Raw genomic sequence first — 17302 nt, forward strand, 5'->3', positions numbered from 1 at the left:
TTTGAAGGCACACACAAAGGGGGCAATTCTGGTCTGGAGCATTCCATGCGGAGGGCAGAGACTGTACTCCTGGGGCCCTGGCTTATTACAGGGTGGAGGATGGGAGTCCTACAGGGATTTGTCTTCCCACCTGAAGACAAGATTCCTCCAGGCTGCTGATGGGGTGACCACACAGGCGTGGCAGGCCACAGGCTCTGCAGGGAGATGCTGCAGTGCCATCTGGTCCAGGAAGGGCGTTCTCAGGACTGGAATCGGCGTGGCAGGTCCAAACCCCGGCTCCAACTCCGACGGGCCACGTAACTTTGACTGAGTGGCTTAACCTCTCTGTGCCTGTTTCCTCATCTATAAAATAAGGATAACAGTACCCACTTGAATGCAGTGAGGATTGAGCAGGTTTTTTCGTTTTGTTTGGGTCATTTTTGGCCACACTGTGCAGCTTGTGGCATCTTGGTTCTCTGACGAGAGATTGAACCCGGGCCCTCGACAGTGAAAGCACAGAGTCCTAACCACTGGACTGCCAGGGAATTCCCAGGAGCAGGTTAACAAAGCGCTTCGAACAGTGCCTGGCGCTCTGGAAACATTTATTTTAACAGTGTGCTGTGGAGGGTGTCCAAGAGCAAGGCTAGTGGGTCACCTCTGGTTACCTTTGGTAGGTGAGAACTAACAAAGCAAAGAGATCTCCTCTAAGCTCTAGTCTTCCGTCAACAGTGGTATTGCCTTTGCAATGGGTTCCTGTCATTTGCTGAAGTATTTGAGAACTGATGGCTGAAAAGGATGTTTATAACAAACAAATTTCATGAAATAAAAACCACCCTCACCACACATAACACGCATTGATGTTTAAAATTCTTAGTTTCTTCTATTTAATTGAAAAACCGGGCTTAACCACGAAATTGATTGCATGGCCAACTTAAAGGCAGGCAGCCTGCAATTTCAAAAGCACTGTCCTAGTGCCAGCAATAATAGTGACCAGGTCATCGACAGATGGTAGCATATGGTGAGGCAAGAGAACACGGTGTTTAGGAGCTTGGGTTTAGGATTAGGAACCGGATTGTCTGGGTTCAAATTCTGTCACTGCCAACTTTTCTCTTGGGGATCCTTGGGCAAGTTTCATTTATACTCTGCCACCATTTTTTTTATCTGTAAAAATAAGAATTGATAATAGCGTTTACTTCCTAGGGTTCTTGTGAGGATTCAGTGAATCAAAATGTGTGGAGCCTATAGAGGATAAATGCTGGTTGTAGTTGTGGAGGCCCAGAGTCAGCCTGCTTACCTAGATCCCCTCCATGCAGGGGATCTGGTGGGGGTGTAGGGGCCAGCACTTGGGGGTCAGTTGGTGGAAATAGGACCAGAGCTGAGCCCACAAGCCCTGTCTACTGTCCTATTCACACCCTCCCTACTTTGGTCCCTGGAAAAGTTAAAGGTTAATGGTGCAATTCCACCAGTGATCTGATCCATTGTACAGATTGAACTATGTGAAAGATGACATTTCTCATGACCTCTCTGATGGAAGATGTAGAGACGAGGACGTAGCCCATCTGCAGTCGTGGGCACCCATTGATAAAGTGGGTACCTTGGGATGAGGCAGGGGAGTGATGTCGGAGGATGCAGGGATCAGTCTGCTGGTTACGTATTGAGTTCTGGTCCTGCAAGCTCAGCCCCAAAGCTGCATGACACTGAGCCTTCCCTCCCCAGCAGAGCTAGGTCTGCTTTGAATGGAGAGCTTCATTTACAGAAGGCTGATTCACCCACTGGGGCTGTAGCTGGTAGGGAAGAGTCTGGATCCCAGCTGGATCCCAATCTGTGTCCAAGGCTGAAAGATTCAGTAATGCCTGGATATTTCTGGCAAAGTGTCGGGCAACTATAAAACAGGACAAAATTGTCTAAACCAGCCATTTCAGGGCGCTGGAAGTTGACCAAAGGCAAGTAAATAAAAAAAATTGAGAAGCATCTATTTATGGAAAAACTGCTGAACTTCAGGAAAGAACACTGAGTATTTTGCCTGGAGCTGCTTCCATTTCCCCCCTCATCCCCAGCTTGTAGTGCTACCAGGGTGAAGGTGTCTCTAAAAACTAGCAGCTTCATTGTTGGGCTTGATCTGGAGGGAAAGGTGAAATACCCGTGTGCAATGGCATTGTCTGTAAAAATAGCAAACTCAATAGGAAATGAAGAGGGAAAGCCCACAACTTTATTAGCCTGAGGGTGCAGTCCCACTTGGGGCAGGTGGCAGACCAGTGGACTCTATAGAAATTTACCAAGGAACTCCTGGAGAAGAGAACCAGAGAGGTTCCACACATCCCTGGTTGAATGGGAGGCTGTGTGCACACACATGGGAGACCCAAGAAAGCTCAAGCTCTGTGGGGGAAAGTAAAAGCTGGGATAGGCTTGAAAACAGACTGAATTTTGAATAGGCTTCCCCACTCGCCCCCAGACCTATGAGCAAAGGGTGAAAGCCTTACTGGCTCGAGTGTTTGATCAGAACCTCAAACCAGTCGTTGCTGGTCTCCTGTGCTATACAGATCCAGGGGCAATCTCTCGGGAGTTTTTATTTTACAAAAAATATAAATATAAATTAAACTGAGCAGAGACATCATGGGCTACATACCATGGAGAAGATAGTTTCCACAGATTGAGTATTGGCAATTTACTAAAAGCAAAACAATAACATCAGGGGAAAATCAGAATCCACAGTTGCTACAATGTATTATCTAAAATGTCCACTTTTGGGGACTTCCCTGGTGGTGCAGTGGTGAAGACTCGTGCTCCCAAAGCAGGGGGTCAGGGTTCGATCCCTAGTCAGGGAACTAGATTCCACATGCATGCCGCAGAGTTTGCATGCTACAACTAAGGAGCCCGCCTGCTGCAACTAAGACCCCGTGAGCTGCAACTAAGGAGCCCACGTGCCGCAACTAAGACCAGGCGCAACCAAATAAATATTTAAAAAATAAACAAAACGTCCACTTTTCATCAACAAAAAAGGAAAGTAAAATTAAAGATACAGTACCATTTACAACCACTTAAAAATGCTTAGGTATGAATCTAGCAAAAGCATATATAGAACATATATGCTGAAAACTATAATACACTGATAAAAGAAATCAAAGAAGACCTAAATAAATGGAGGGACATATCATGTTCATGATTGGAAGACTCAATATAGTAAAGATGTCACTGCTTGCCAAATTAAAGGTGTAATACAATTCCTATCAAAATCCTAGCAATGGTTTTTTTAGACAGAAAAGATTATTTAATTTATAAATTTAATTTATAATTAATTTTTATAATTTTATAATTTTTTAATATTATAATTTTTAATTTATAAATTAAAATTCATAAGGAAAGCCATAGGCCCTCGATATCTAAGGTAATCTTGGAAAAGAATAAAGAGTGAAATCACTCTACCCAAATAAGCCTTACTACATAGCTACAGTAATGAAGACAATAGAGTATTGGTAGAAGGACAGATGCATAGATCAATGAAATAGAGGAGCCCAAAAATAGACCCACACAAGTATGCTGCTGGATTTTTTAAAATATAAATCTATAATTTTATTAAGACAAAAACTGACAGTGTTGGTACGAAGTTTACATTTAAAAGTTTTCACAGAAACCTAACACATGCCTTTTACAATGGAGTTCTAGATGCAGGTCTAGACAATGTCAAGAACTGATGGATCTCATGAGTCATGACAGCATTTTGGGTTTTAGTTAATGCTTAGGATTAAAAAAAATGTTTTGTTTTAAAGTGAACCACTGCCCCAGAGTGAAAATTTAATCTTCTCCTGAGACCAGGGCTTTTGAAATCATTCAACTCTTGAAGTGCTTCAGTGAACTTGTGCTGTCAGGGACTGAACCCTGCCACCAATGGTTTCAAAGTTCAAAAAACAGAGGCTCCAAGAGCACCAGTCCTTGTCTTTCCCTACTTTCCCACCTCCTGTACCACCCTCTGCCCTTCCCCAAATACTTCAGCCAGTGGCTTGGATGGAGAAGCTGATATTTATAACTTCATGACTGGAGAAGAAAGGGTCTTCTTGTCAACTTCAAGAATCAGCACCTCTAGGACAGAATGACCTGCCTGTGTATACACTCCAATAAGACTTTCCCTCCTCAGCCGGTTTCCATCCCCCAAACTTCGTAACTGGCTTAGTCCTTAGTTGGGAACAGCATTATGCTGAGGCAGGGAACACCTTGGCTTCTAAGTTTCAGGCATTCACAGCTTATAAACAGTCTCTCACAGTCCTCATTAGGTTGCCAATGACATTTTTTGAAAGGATAAAATATTCTGGACACAGAACCAAATCATCATTAGTTGTTCTTTCCGTTGTTTCACCATTTACCCAATCAGGCCCCAGATTTTAACAAAAATGATCCTAATCCATCTCCCTTCTTTCCCACCCCATCCCTCCCACCCCAAATAATATACCAGTAATAGCCAAAAACTACATACATGCTATGCTGTAAAAATGCAGAGTTAACACTATTGGGAAGAAGGCTGTGGGTTGTGGAGATGCTCTTTGAAGATCTACAGTATCTTTTGCTCTCCCACATCCCAGCCTGCAAGTTTTGTCCTATGTAGAAGGCCCTTTGCCTTTCTCAGTAAAGTTCAGAATGCGTTGTCTTGAAACACTGACCCTCCTTCCCCTCCACTGGGATGGGTGTGCAAACTGTACAGCATGGAACGGCTTTAAAGCACTTGGGCTGCTCTAGGGCACAGAAACTATACTGGCTCTTCAAAGGACATCTTCTCAAGCCACCTCTATGGTGTCAAGACAAGTAGAACTCCTTTCCCCACTCGAACCCCACGGTCAGACGTGACAAGGGCTGGTACTCAGGAGAGTTAATTCTTGTCATCTTTTTTGTCATCATCCTCCAAGGGGTAGGAATGCCATGTCAGCCTTTCCTCATAGGAGGATATGGCAACCTGTGGGCGCTTGACATTGGCTTCCTTGGCAGGGCCCAGGTCAGCCTCGTCAGTTTTTCCATTTCCTCAGGAATATGAGTTCTCCACTGGAGTCTATAGCTCCAATAATCCACTCCAGTTCCAAACCCTGGGCAAAGCCTCATGGCTTTTCTGACTCGTTTTCTTCTTTGGTTTGCTCTCCTCCCCCTTATCTTCCGAATCAGAATCAGCTTTGCACTTGCCCCCCTCTGATTTGTCTGTCTCGTGTGCTGTTTCCTGTGACTGCAGGAACTCGGCAGTGAGGTCGGGGCAATCCAGGTTTTCTTCTGGCTCCCATGTGTCGTCCTCATCTGAGAACCCCTTCCACTTTAGGAGGTACTCCACTTGGCCCTTTACCACTCGATGGTCAAGAACTTTTCCTACCACGTATTCTTCTTCCGCTTCTTCTAGCACCTCTTCCACTTGCTTCTTGTTTTGTTTTTTCCCCACAGTGCCTGCCAGCTTTCTGCTATAAAGGGTGACACTGCTCAGAGCAGCGCCCACGAGCCTGAGAAGAATCAGGGCCGTGCTACTGGTGCTTTTTTTTCCTTTTTTTTGAGGAAAATAACTATTTAATAAGTAAACATGAAAACAATTGTTAAAAAGTCATGGCAAAGACACATGGTAAGTCATTTATAGCCATTTAGTTAAGGTTATTAGGAGTTTTAATAAGCTAGGAAAATGCTTACAATTTATTTTTTTGAATTTCTGAATTTTATTTTATTTTTATACAGCAGGTTCTTTCTTCGTTTTTTCAGTAAAATTTTGCAACTTATATCATTCCTGTCCATTTCTTTATTTTTTGAATTTTATTTATTTTTTACACAGCAGGTTCTTAGTAGTTATCCATTTTATACATATTAGTGTATACATGTCAATCCCAATTTCCCAGTTCATCACAGCACCACCACCTCCCTCCACCGCTTTCCTCCCTTGGTGTCCATACATTTGTTATCTACATCTGTGTCTCTATTTCTGCCCTGCAAACCGTTTCATCTGTACCATTTTTCTAGGTTCCACATATACGCATAAATATACGATATTTGTTTTTCTCTTTCTGACTTACTTCACTCTGTATGACAGTCTCTAGGTCCATCCACGTCTCTACAAATGACCCAATTTTGTTCCTTTTTATGGCTGAGTAATATTCCATTGTATATATATACCACATCTTCTTTATCCATTCATCTGTCGATGGTCATTTAGGTTGCTTCCATGACCTGGCTATTGCAAATAGTGCTGCAACAAACATTGGGGTGCATGTGTCTTTTTGAATGATGGTTTTCTCTGGGTATAGGCCCAGTAGTGGGATTGCTGGGTCATATGGTAATTCTATGTTTACTTCTTCAAGGAACCTCCATACTGTTCTCCATAGTGGCTGTATCAATTTACATTCCCACCAACAGTGCAGGAGAGTTCCCTTTTCTCCACACCTTCTCCAGCATTTATTGTTTCTAGATTTTTGGATGATGGCCATTCTGACTGGTGTGAGTTGATACCTCATTGTGGTTTTGATTTGCATTTCTCTAATGATCAGTGATGTTGAGCCGCTTTTCATGTGTTTGTTGGCCATCTGTATATCTTCTTTGAAGAAATGTCTATTGAGGTCTTATGCCCATTTTTGGATTGGGTTGTTTTTATAATATTGAGCTGCATGAGCTGTTTATAGATTTTGGAGATTAATCCTTTGTCCATTGATTCATTTGCAAATATTCTCTCCCATTCTGAGGGTTGTCTTCTCATCTTGTTTGTAGTTTCCTTTGCTTTGCAAAAGCTTTTAAGTTTCATTAGGCCCCATTTGTTTATTTTTGTTTTGATTTCCATTACTCTAGGAGGTGGATCAAAAAAGTTCTTGCTGTGATTTATGTCAAAGAGTGTTCTTCCTATGTTTTCCTCTAAGAGTTTTATAGTGTCCAGTCTTACATTTAGGTCTCTAATCCATTTTGAGTTTATTTTTGTGTATGGTGTTAGGGAGTGTTCTAATTTCATTCTTTTACATGTAGCTGTGCAGTTTTCCCAGAACCACTTACTGAAGAGACTGTCTTTTCTCCATTGTATATCCTTGCCTCCTTTGTCATAGATTAGTTGACCATAGGTGTGTGGGTTTATCTCTGGGCTTTCTATCCTGTTCCATTGATCTATATTTCTGTTTTTGTGCCAGTACCATATTGATTGTCTTGATTACTGTAGCTCTGTAGTATAGTCTGAAGTCAGGGAGTCTGATTCCTCCAGCTCATTTTTTTCCCTCAAGACTGCTTTGGCTATTTGGGGTCTTTTGTGTCTCCATACAAATTTTAAGATTTTTTGTTCTAGTTCTGTAAAAAATGCCACTGGTAATTTGATAGGGATTGCATTGAATCTGTAGATTGCTTTGGGTAGTATAGTCATTTTCACAATATTGATTCTTCCAATCCAAGAACATGGTATATCTCTCCATCTGTTGGTATCATCTTTAATTTATTTCATCAGTGTCTTACAGTTTTCAGCATAAAGGTCTTTTTTCTCCCTAGGTAGGTTTATTCCTAGGTATTTTATTCTTTTTGTTGCAATGGTGAATGAGATTGTTTCCTCAATTTCTCTCTATGATTATTGTTGTTAGTGTATAGGAATACAAGAGATTTCTGTGCATTAACTTTGTATCATGCAACTTTACCAAATTCATTGATTAGTGCTAGTTTTCTGGTGTCATCCTTAGGATTCTCTATGTATAGTATTATATCATCTGCAAACAGTGACAGTTTTACTTCTTCTTTTCCAATTTGTATTCCTTTTATTTCTTTTTCTTCTCTGATTGCCATGGCTAGGACTTCCAAAACTATGTTGAATAATAGTGGTGAGAGTGGACATCCTTGTCTTGTTCCTGATCTTAGAGGAAATGCTTTCAGTTTTTCACCATTGAGAATGATGTTTGCTGTGGGTTTGTCATATATGGCCTTTATTATGTTGAGGTAGGTTCCCTCTATGCCCACTTTCTGGAGAGTTTTTATCATAAATGGGTGTTGAATTTTGTCAAAAGCTTTTTCTGCATCTATGGAGATGATCATATGATCAGTTTGTTAATATGGTGTATCACATTGAATGATTTGCATATATTGAAGACTCCCTGCATCCCTGGGATGAATCCCACTTGATCATGGTGTATGATCCTTTTAATGTGTTGTTGGGTTCTGTTGGCTAGTATTTTGTTAAGGATTTTTGCATCTATATTCATCAGTGATAGTGGTCTGTAATTTTCTTTTTTTGTAGTATCTTTGTCTGGTTTTGGTATCAGGGTGATGGTGGCCCCATAGAATGAGTTTGGGAGTGTTTCTTCCTCTGCAATTTTTTGGAAGAGTTTGAGAAGGATGGGTGTTAGCTCTTCTCTAAATGTTTGATAGAATTCACCTGTGAAGGCTTCTGGTCCTGAACTTTTGTTTGTTGGAAGATTTTTAATCAGTTTCAGTTTCATTACTTGTGATTGGTCTGTTCATATTTTCTATTTCTTCCTGGTTCTGTCTTGGAAGGTTATACCTTTCTAAGAATCTGTCCATTTCTTCCAGGTTGTCCATTTTAGTGGCATAGAGTTGCTTGTAATAGTCTCTTAGGATGCTTTGTATTTCTGTGGTGTCTGTTGTAACCTCTTTTTCATTTGTAATTTTATTGATTTGAGTCCTCTCCCTCTTTTTCTTGATGAGTCTGGCTAATGGTTTACCAATTTTGTTTATCTTCTCAAAGAACCAGATTTTAGTTTTATTGATCTTTGCTATTGTGTTCTTTGTTTCTATTTCATTTATTTCTGCTCTGATATTTATGATTTCTTTCCTTCTGCTAACTTTCGGTTTTGTTTGTTCTTCTTTCTCTAGTTCCTTTAGGTGTAAGGTTAGATTGTTTATTTGAGATTTTTCTTATTTCTTGAGGTAGGCCTGTATTGCTATAAACTTCCCTCTTAGAACTGCTTTTGCTACGTCCCATAGGTTTTGGATAATCGTGTTTTCATTGTCATTTGCCTCTAGGTATTTTTTGATTTCCTCTTTGATTTCTTCAGTGATCTCTTGGTTATTTAGTAACGTATTGTTTAGCCTCCATGTGTTTGTGTTTTTTACGTTTTTTTCCCTGTAATTGATTTCTAATCTCATAGTGTTGTGGTCTGAAAATATGCTTGATATGATTTCAATCTTCTTAAATTTACTGAGGCTTGATTTGTGACCCAAGATGTGATCTACCCTGGAGAATGTTCCTTGTGCTCTTGAGAAGAAAGTGTAATCTGCTGTTTTGGGATGGAATGTCCTATAAATATCAATTAAAGCTATCTGGTCTATTGTGTCATTTAAAGCTTGTGTTTCCTTATTAATTTTCTGTTTGGATGATCTGTCCATTGGTGTAAGTGAGGTGTTAAAATCCCCCACTATTATTGTGTTACTGTTGATTTCCTAATTTATATCTGTTAGCATTTGCCTTATGGATTGAGATGCTCTTATGTTGGGTACATATCTATTTATAATTGTTATATCTTATTCTTGGATTGATCCCTTGATCATTATGTAGTGTCCTTCCTTGTCTCTTGTAACATTCTTTATTGTAAAGTCTATTTTATCTGATATGAGTATTGCTACTCCAGGTTTCTTTTGATTTCCATGTGCATGGAGTATCTTTTTCCATCCCTTCACCTTCAGTCTGTATGTGTCCCTAGGTCTGAAGTGGGTCTCTTGTAGACAGCATATATATGGGTCTTGTTTTTGTATCCATTCAGCAAGCCTGTGTCTTTTGGTTGGAACATTTAATCCATTCACGTTTAAGGTAATTATCAGTATGTATGTTCCTATTACCATTTTCTTAATTGTTTTGGGTTTGTTTTTGTAGGTCCTTTTCTTCTCTTGTGCTTCCCACTTAGAGAAGTTCCTTTAGCATTTTTTGTAGAGGTGGTTTCGTAGTGCTGAATTCTCTTAGCTTTTGCTTGGCTGTAAAGATTTTGATTTCTCCATTGAATCTGAATGAGATCCTTGCTGGGTAGAGTAATCTTGGTTGTAGGTTCTTCCCTTTCATCACTTTAAATATGTCATGCCACTCCCTTCTGGCTTGTAGTTTCTGCTGAGAAATCAACTGTTAGCCTTATGGGAGTTCCCTTGTATGATATTAGTCATCTTTCCCTTGTTGCTTTCAATTTTTTTCTTTGTCTTTAATTTTTGCCAATTTGTTTACTATGTGTCTCGGCATGTCTCTTTTTAGGTTTATCCTGTATGGGACTCTCTGCACTTCCTGGACTTGGGTGGCTATTTCCTTTCCCATGTTAGGGAAGTTTTCAAATATAATCTCTTCAAATATTTTCTCGTGTCCTTTCTCTCTCTCTTCTCCTTCTGGGACCCCTATAATATGAATGTTGTTGCATTTAATGTTGTCCCAGAGGTCTCTTAGGCCCTCTTCATTTCTTTTCTTTCTTTTTTCTTTATTCTGTTCCGTGGCAGTGAATTCCACCATTCTGTCTTTCAGGTCACTTATCCATTCTTCTGCCTCAGTTATTCTGCTATTGATTCCTTCTAGTGTAGTTTTAATTTCAGTTATTGTATTGTTCATCTCTGTTTGTTTGTTCTTCAATTCTTCTATGTCTTTGTTAAATGTTTCTTGCATCTTCTCTATCTTTGCCTCCATTGTTTTTCCAAGGTCCTGGATCATCTTCACTATCATTATTCTGAATTCTTTTTCTGGAAGGTTGTCTATCTCCACTTCCTTTAGTTGTTTTTCTAGGGTTTTATCTTGTTCCTTCACCTGGTACAAAATCCTCTGCCTTTTCATTTTGTCTTTCTGTGAATGTAGTTTTCCTTCCACAGGCTGCAGAATTGTAGTTCTTCTTGCTTCTTCTTCTGCCCTCTGCTGGATGAGGCTATCTTAGAGCCTTGTGCAAGCTTCCTGATGGGAGGGACTGGTGGTGAGTAGAGCTGGGTGTTGCTCTGGTGGGCAGAGCTCAGTAAAGCTTTAATCAGCTTGTCTGCTGATGGGTGGGGCTGGGTTCTCTCCCTATTGGTTGTTTGGCCTGAGGCGACCCAGCACTGGAGCCTACCCAGCTCTTTGGTGGGGCTAATGACAGACTCTGGGACAGCTCACACCAAGGAGTACTTCCCAGAATTTCTGCTGCCAGTGTCCTTGTCCCCACGGTGAGCCACAGCCACCCCCTGCCTCTACAGGAGACCCTCCAACACTAGCAGGTAGGTCTGGTTCAGTCTCCTATGGGGTCACTGCTCCTTCCCCTGGGTTCCGATGTGCACACTACTTTGTGTGTGCCTTCCAAGAGTGGAGTCTCTGTTTTCCCCAGTCCTGTCAAAGTCCTGCAATCAAATCCTGCTGGCCTTCAACCTCTGAATCTCCAGGAATTCCTCCTCCCGTTGCCGGATCCCCAGGTTGGGAACCCTGACTTGGAGCTCAGAACCTCCACTACAGTGGGTGGACTTCAGTGGTTTAAGTGTTCTCCAGTTTGTGAGTCACCCACCCAGCCATTATGGGATTTGATTTTATTGTGATTGCACCCCTCCTAAGCATCTCATTGCTTATTTTTCTTTGGATGTGGGGTATCTTTTTTGGTGAGTTCCAGTGTCTTCCTATAAATGATTGTTCAGCAGTCAGTTGTGATTCTGGTGCTCTCGCAAGAGGGAGTGAGGGCACGTCCTTCCACTCTGCCATCTTGAACCAATCCCTACTGGCATTTCTTGTTGGTCTGGCTGGGGGAGTCTGCCCATTGGAATTTTGACACAGGTGTGAAAGCAATTCAGTGAAGGAAGAATAGTCCTTTCAAAAATGGTGCTGAAGCAACTGGACATTCATAGAAAAAAAATTGTACTTTGACCTAAGTCCCATACGTTATGCAAAAACTAACTCAAAATGGATCATGTAAAACATAAAACTATAAAAGATTAGAAGAAAACATAGGAGAAGGCTTCCCTGGTGGCACAGTGGTTAAGAATATGTCTGAAAATGCAGGAGACATGGGTTCGAGCCCTGGTCCAGGATGATCCCACATGCTGCGGACCAACTAAACCCGTGCACCACAACTACTGAGCCTGAGCTCTAGAGCCCCCGAGCCATAACTACTGAAGCCCACGTTCCACAACTACTGAAGCCCGCGCACCTAGAGCCCGTGATCCGTAACAAGAGAAGCCACCACAATGAGAAGCCCGCACACCGCAATGATGAGTAGTCCCTGCTTGCTGCAACTAGAGCAAGCCTGCACACAGCAACGAAGACCCAATGCAGCCATAAATAAATAAATAATTAAAAAAAAAACATGGGAGAGTAGCTTTAGGGTCACCAGAAGCACCCTAAAGCACGCTTTAGGGTCACCAGAATCCATAAAAGGAAAAATTGACAAATTGGACCTCATCAAAATGTAAAATTCTTGCTCTGTGAAAGACAGTTGAGAGGAAGAAAAGACAAGGCTACAGGGTTGGAGAAAATATTTGCAAACCATATATCCAACAAAGGACTACTTCGTAGAATATCTAAAGAACACTCAAAACTGAAAACAAACTAAGAAACAAAAACCCCCCAAAAAACTCACAGAATAATCCAATTAGAAAATGAACAAAACACATGAACAGACATTTCACTGAAGAGGATTTACAGATTTCACATAAGCACATAGAAAGATGTTCAACATCTTTAGCCATTGGGGAAATGAAAATTAAAAGCACAATGAGATATCACTACACACCTATCAGAAGTGCTAAAATTAAAAAATAGTGACAACATCAAATTCTAGTGAGAACACAGAGAAACTGAGTTATACATTGCTGGTGGGAATGTAAAATGGTACACCTACTCTGGAAAACAGTGTGGAATTTCTTATAAAACTAAACATGTAACTACTATATAACCCAGAAATTGTACTTCTGGGCATCTATCCCAGAGAAATGGAAATGTATGTTCACAAAAACACTTGTACATGAATGTTCATAGCAGCTTTATTCATAATAACCAAAATCTGGAAATGACCCCACATGTTCTTCAATGGGTGAATGGTTAAACAAATTGTATGTCTTAGTCTGTTTGGGATGCTATAACAAATTACCACAGATTAGGTGTCTTACAAACAACAGAAATTTATTTCTCACAATTCAAGAGTAGGAAGTCCAAGATCCAGACTCCAGCAGATTTGATGTCTGATGAGAACCTGCTTCCTACTCTGGAGTTTCTTTTATAAGGGCATTAATCCCATTCCTGAGTGTTCAGCCTTCATGACCAAAGGTCCAACCCTCTAGATACCATCACACTGGAAATTATGTTTCAACATATGAATTTTGGGGCAACAAAAATTCAGTCTATGGCATGTGGTACATTCATACCATGAGACAGAACTCAGTAAACAGAGAAATTAACTCTTAAATTTTTTTAAATTGAGGAATAGTTGATTTACAATGCTGTGTTAGTTTCTGGTGTACAGCAAAATGATTCAGTTATATACAGATATAGAAGCAAAGGCTTCAAAGCAGCTATTATAAATATGCTTAGAGAATTAAAGGAAATTATGACAAAGAATTAAAGCAAAATATATTTACAACTAAAGAGCAGGGAATCTCAACACAAACAAGAAGATATAGCAAAGAACCAAGGGGAAATTCTAGAGTTCAAAAGTGCAATAACTTTAAATGAAGTATTTACTAGATGATCTTACCAATAGGCTTGAGATGGTAGAAGAAAGAATCAGTGAACTTGAACATAGATTATAAAAATTACCCAATCCTGAAGACTTGAGAGAAAAAAATGATTGAAGAAAAATGAACAGAGCCTCAGGACCTGTGGGCAACATCAAGCGTACCAACATAGGGAAATGGTAGTCACAGAAAAAGTGGAGCTAAAAAAAGAAATAGAAAAAAACATTTGAAGAGGGCTTCACTGGTGGTGCAGTGGTTCAGAATCCTCCTGCCAAAAGACCTGTACTCAGAAAACTATAAGACACTGATGAAAGAAATCAAAGATGACACAAACAGATGGAGAGATAGAATTCTTGGATTGGAAGAATCAGTATTGTGAAAATGACTATAATACCCAAAGCAATCTACAGACTCAATGCAATCCCTATCAAATTACCAGTGGCATTTTTTTTACAGAACTAGAACAAAAAAATCTTAAAATTTGTATGGAGACACAAATAGCCAAAGCAGTCTTGAGGGAAAAAAATGAGCTGGAGGAATCAGACTCCCTGACTTCAGACTATACTACAGAGCTACAGTAATCAAGACAATCAATATGGTACTGGCACAAAAACAGAAATATAGATCAATGGAACAGGATAGAAAGCCCAGAGATAAACCCACACACCTATGGTCAACTAATCTATGACAAAGGAGGCAAGGATATACAATGGAGAAAAGACAGTCTCTTCAGTAAGTGGTTCTGGGAAAACTGCACAGCTACATGTAAAAGAATGAAATTAGAACACTCCCTAACACCATACACAAAAATAAACTCAAAATGGATTAGAGACCTAAATGTAAGACTGGACACTATAAAACTCTTAGAGGAAAACATAGGAAGAACACTCTTTGACATAAATCACAGCAAGAACTTTTTTGATCCACCTCCTAGAGTAATGGAAATCAAAACAAAAATAAACAAATGGGGCCTAATGAAACTTAAAAGCTTTTGCAAAGCAAAGGAAACTACAAACAAGATGAGAAGACAACCCTCAGAATGGGAGAGAATATTTGCAAATGAATCAATGGACAAAGGATTAATCTCCAAAATCTATAAACAGCTCATGCAGCTCAATATTATAAAAACAACCCAATCCAAAAATGGGCATAAGACCTCAATAGACATTTCTTCAAAGAAGATATACAGATGGCCAACAAACACATGAAAAGCGGCTCAACATCACTGATCATTAGAGAAATGCAAATCAAAACCACAATGAGGTATCAACTCACACCAGTCAGAATGGCCATCATCCAAAAATCTAGAAACAATAAATGCTGGAGAAGGTGTGGAGAAAAGGGAACTCTCCTGCACTGTTGGTGGGAATGTAAATTGATACAGCCACTATGGAGAACAGTATGGAGGTTCCTTGAAGAAGTAAACATAGAATTACCATATGACCCAGCAATCCCACTACTGGGCCTATACCCAGAGAAAACCATCATTCAAAAAGACACATGCACCCCAATGTTTGTTGCAGCACTATTTGCAATAGCCAGGTCATGGAAGCAACCTAAATGACCATCGACAGATGAATGGATAAAGAAGATGTGGTATATATATACAATGGAATATTACTCAGCCATAAAAAGGAACAAAATTGGGTCATTTGTAGAGACGTGGATGGACCTAGAGACTGTCATACAGAGTGAAGTAAGTCAGAAAGAGAAAAACAAATATCGTATATTAATGCATATATGTGGAACGTGGAAAAATGGTACAGATGAACCGGTTTGCAAGAAGAAATAGAGACACAGATGTAGAGAACAAATGTATGGACACCAAGGGCGGAAAGCCAGGGGTGGTGGTGGTGGTGGGATGAATTGGAAGATTGGGATTGACATATATACACTAATACGTATAAAATAGATAACTCATAAGAACCTGCTGTATAAAAAAATAAAATTTAAAATGTAAAAATAATTTTAAAAAAATAAAATTCAAAACCAAACAAAAAGAATCCACCTGGAAAAAGTCTGGACCTGTGGAAGAGGCAAGAGACTTTTTCTTCCCTCTTTGTTTCCTGGTGCGCGAGGAGAGGGGATTAAGAGCACTGCTTAAAGGAGCTCCAGCACGGACCCCAGAGACGGGCATGAGTCGCTAAGGCTGCTGCTGCCGCCACCAAGAAGCCCATGTGCGAGCACAGGTCACTCTCCACACCTCCCTTCCAGGGAGCCTGTGCAGCCCGCCACTGCCAGGGTCCCGAGATCCAGGGACAACTTCCCCGGGAGAACGCACGGCGCGCCTCAGGCTAGTGCAACGTCACGCTGGCCTCTGCCGCCGCAGGCTTGCCCTGCATCCCTACTCCTCCCTCCCCCGGCCTGAGTGAGCCAGAGCCCCCGAATCAGCGGCTCCTTTAACCCCGTCCTGTCTGAGCGAAGAACAGATGCCCTCCGGTGACCTACATGCAGAGGTGGGACCAAATACAAAGCTGAGTCCCGGGAGCTGTGTGAAAAAAGAAGAGAAAGGGAAATCTCTCCCAGCAGCCTCAGAAGCAGCGGATTAAATCTCCACAGTCAACTTGATGTACCCTGCATCTATGGAATACATGAAGAGACAATGAATCATCCCAAATTGAGGAGATGGACTTTGAGAGCAAGATTTATTATTTTTTCCCCTTTTCCTCTTTTTGTGAGTATGTATGTGTAGGCTTCTGTGTGAGATTTTGTCTGTATAGCTTTGCTTTCACCATTTGTCCTAGGGTTCTATCCGTCCATTTTTTGTTTTTACTTAAAATTTTTTTTTCTTAATAATTATTTTTTATTTTAATAACTTTATTTTATTATTACTTTATTTTATTTTCTTTTATCCTTTCTTTCTTTCTTCTTTCTTTCTTCTTCCTTCTTTCCTTCTTCCTTCTTTCTTTCCTTCTTTCCTTCCTTCCTTCTTCTTTCCTTCTTTCCTTCCTTCCTTCTTTCTTCTTTCTTCCTTCTTTCTTTCTTCTTCCTTCCTTCTCCCTTCTTCCTTCCTTCTTCCTTCCTTCTTCCTTCTTCCTTCTTTCCCTCTCTTTCTTTCTCTCTCCCTCTCTTTCTTTCTCTCTCCCTCTCTTTCTTTCTCTCTCCCTCTCTTTCTTTCTCTCTCCCTGTTTCTTACTTCCTTATTCCTTCCTTCTTCCCTCTTTCTTTCTCCCTTTTATTCTGAGCCGTGTGGATGAAAGGCTCTTGGTGCTGCAGCCAGGAGTCAGTGCTGTGCCTCTGAGGTGGGAGAGCCAACTTCAGGACACTGGTCCACAAGAGACCTCCCACCTCCACGTAATATCAAACGGTGAAAATCTCCCCAAAATCTCCATCTCAACACCAACACCCAGCTTCACTCAACGACCAGCAAGCTACAGTGCTGGACACCCTATGCCAAACAACTACCAAGACAGGAACACAACCCCACCCATTAGCAGAGAGGCTGCCTAAAATCATAAGTTCACAGACACCCCAAAACACACCACCAGATGTGGACCTGCCCACCAGAAAGACAAGATCCAGCCTCATCCACCAGAACACAGGCACTAGTCCCCTCCACCAGGAAGCCTACTAACCCTATGAACCAAACTTAGCCACAGGGGGCAGACACCCAAAACAATGGGAACTATGAACCTGCAGCCTGCAAAAAGGAGACCCCAAACACAGTAAGATAAGCAAAATGAGAAGACAGAAAAACATACAGTAGATGAAGGAGCAAGATAAAAACCCACCAGACCTAACAAAT

The 17302-nt window shown here is 40.8% G+C and overlaps 1 pseudogene across 1 annotated transcript in view; it reads right to left on the reverse strand.

The window, feature by feature from the left end:
• Positions 1–4837: 4837 nt before the first annotated feature.
• Positions 4838–17302, reverse strand: part of LOC307063062 (chromobox protein homolog 1-like) — a 46295-nt pseudogene continuing 33830 nt past the window's right edge. The window contains exon 2 of the transcript in view: positions 4838–5487. The product of the transcript in view is annotated as a chromobox protein homolog 1-like (transcript). The remainder of the gene's footprint in view (positions 5488–17302) is intronic.

Source organism: Hyperoodon ampullatus (assembly GCF_949752795.1).
Source record: "Hyperoodon ampullatus genome assembly, chromosome: 14".
In the NCBI taxonomy this organism is placed as follows: domain Eukaryota; kingdom Metazoa; phylum Chordata; class Mammalia; order Artiodactyla; family Ziphiidae; genus Hyperoodon; species Hyperoodon ampullatus.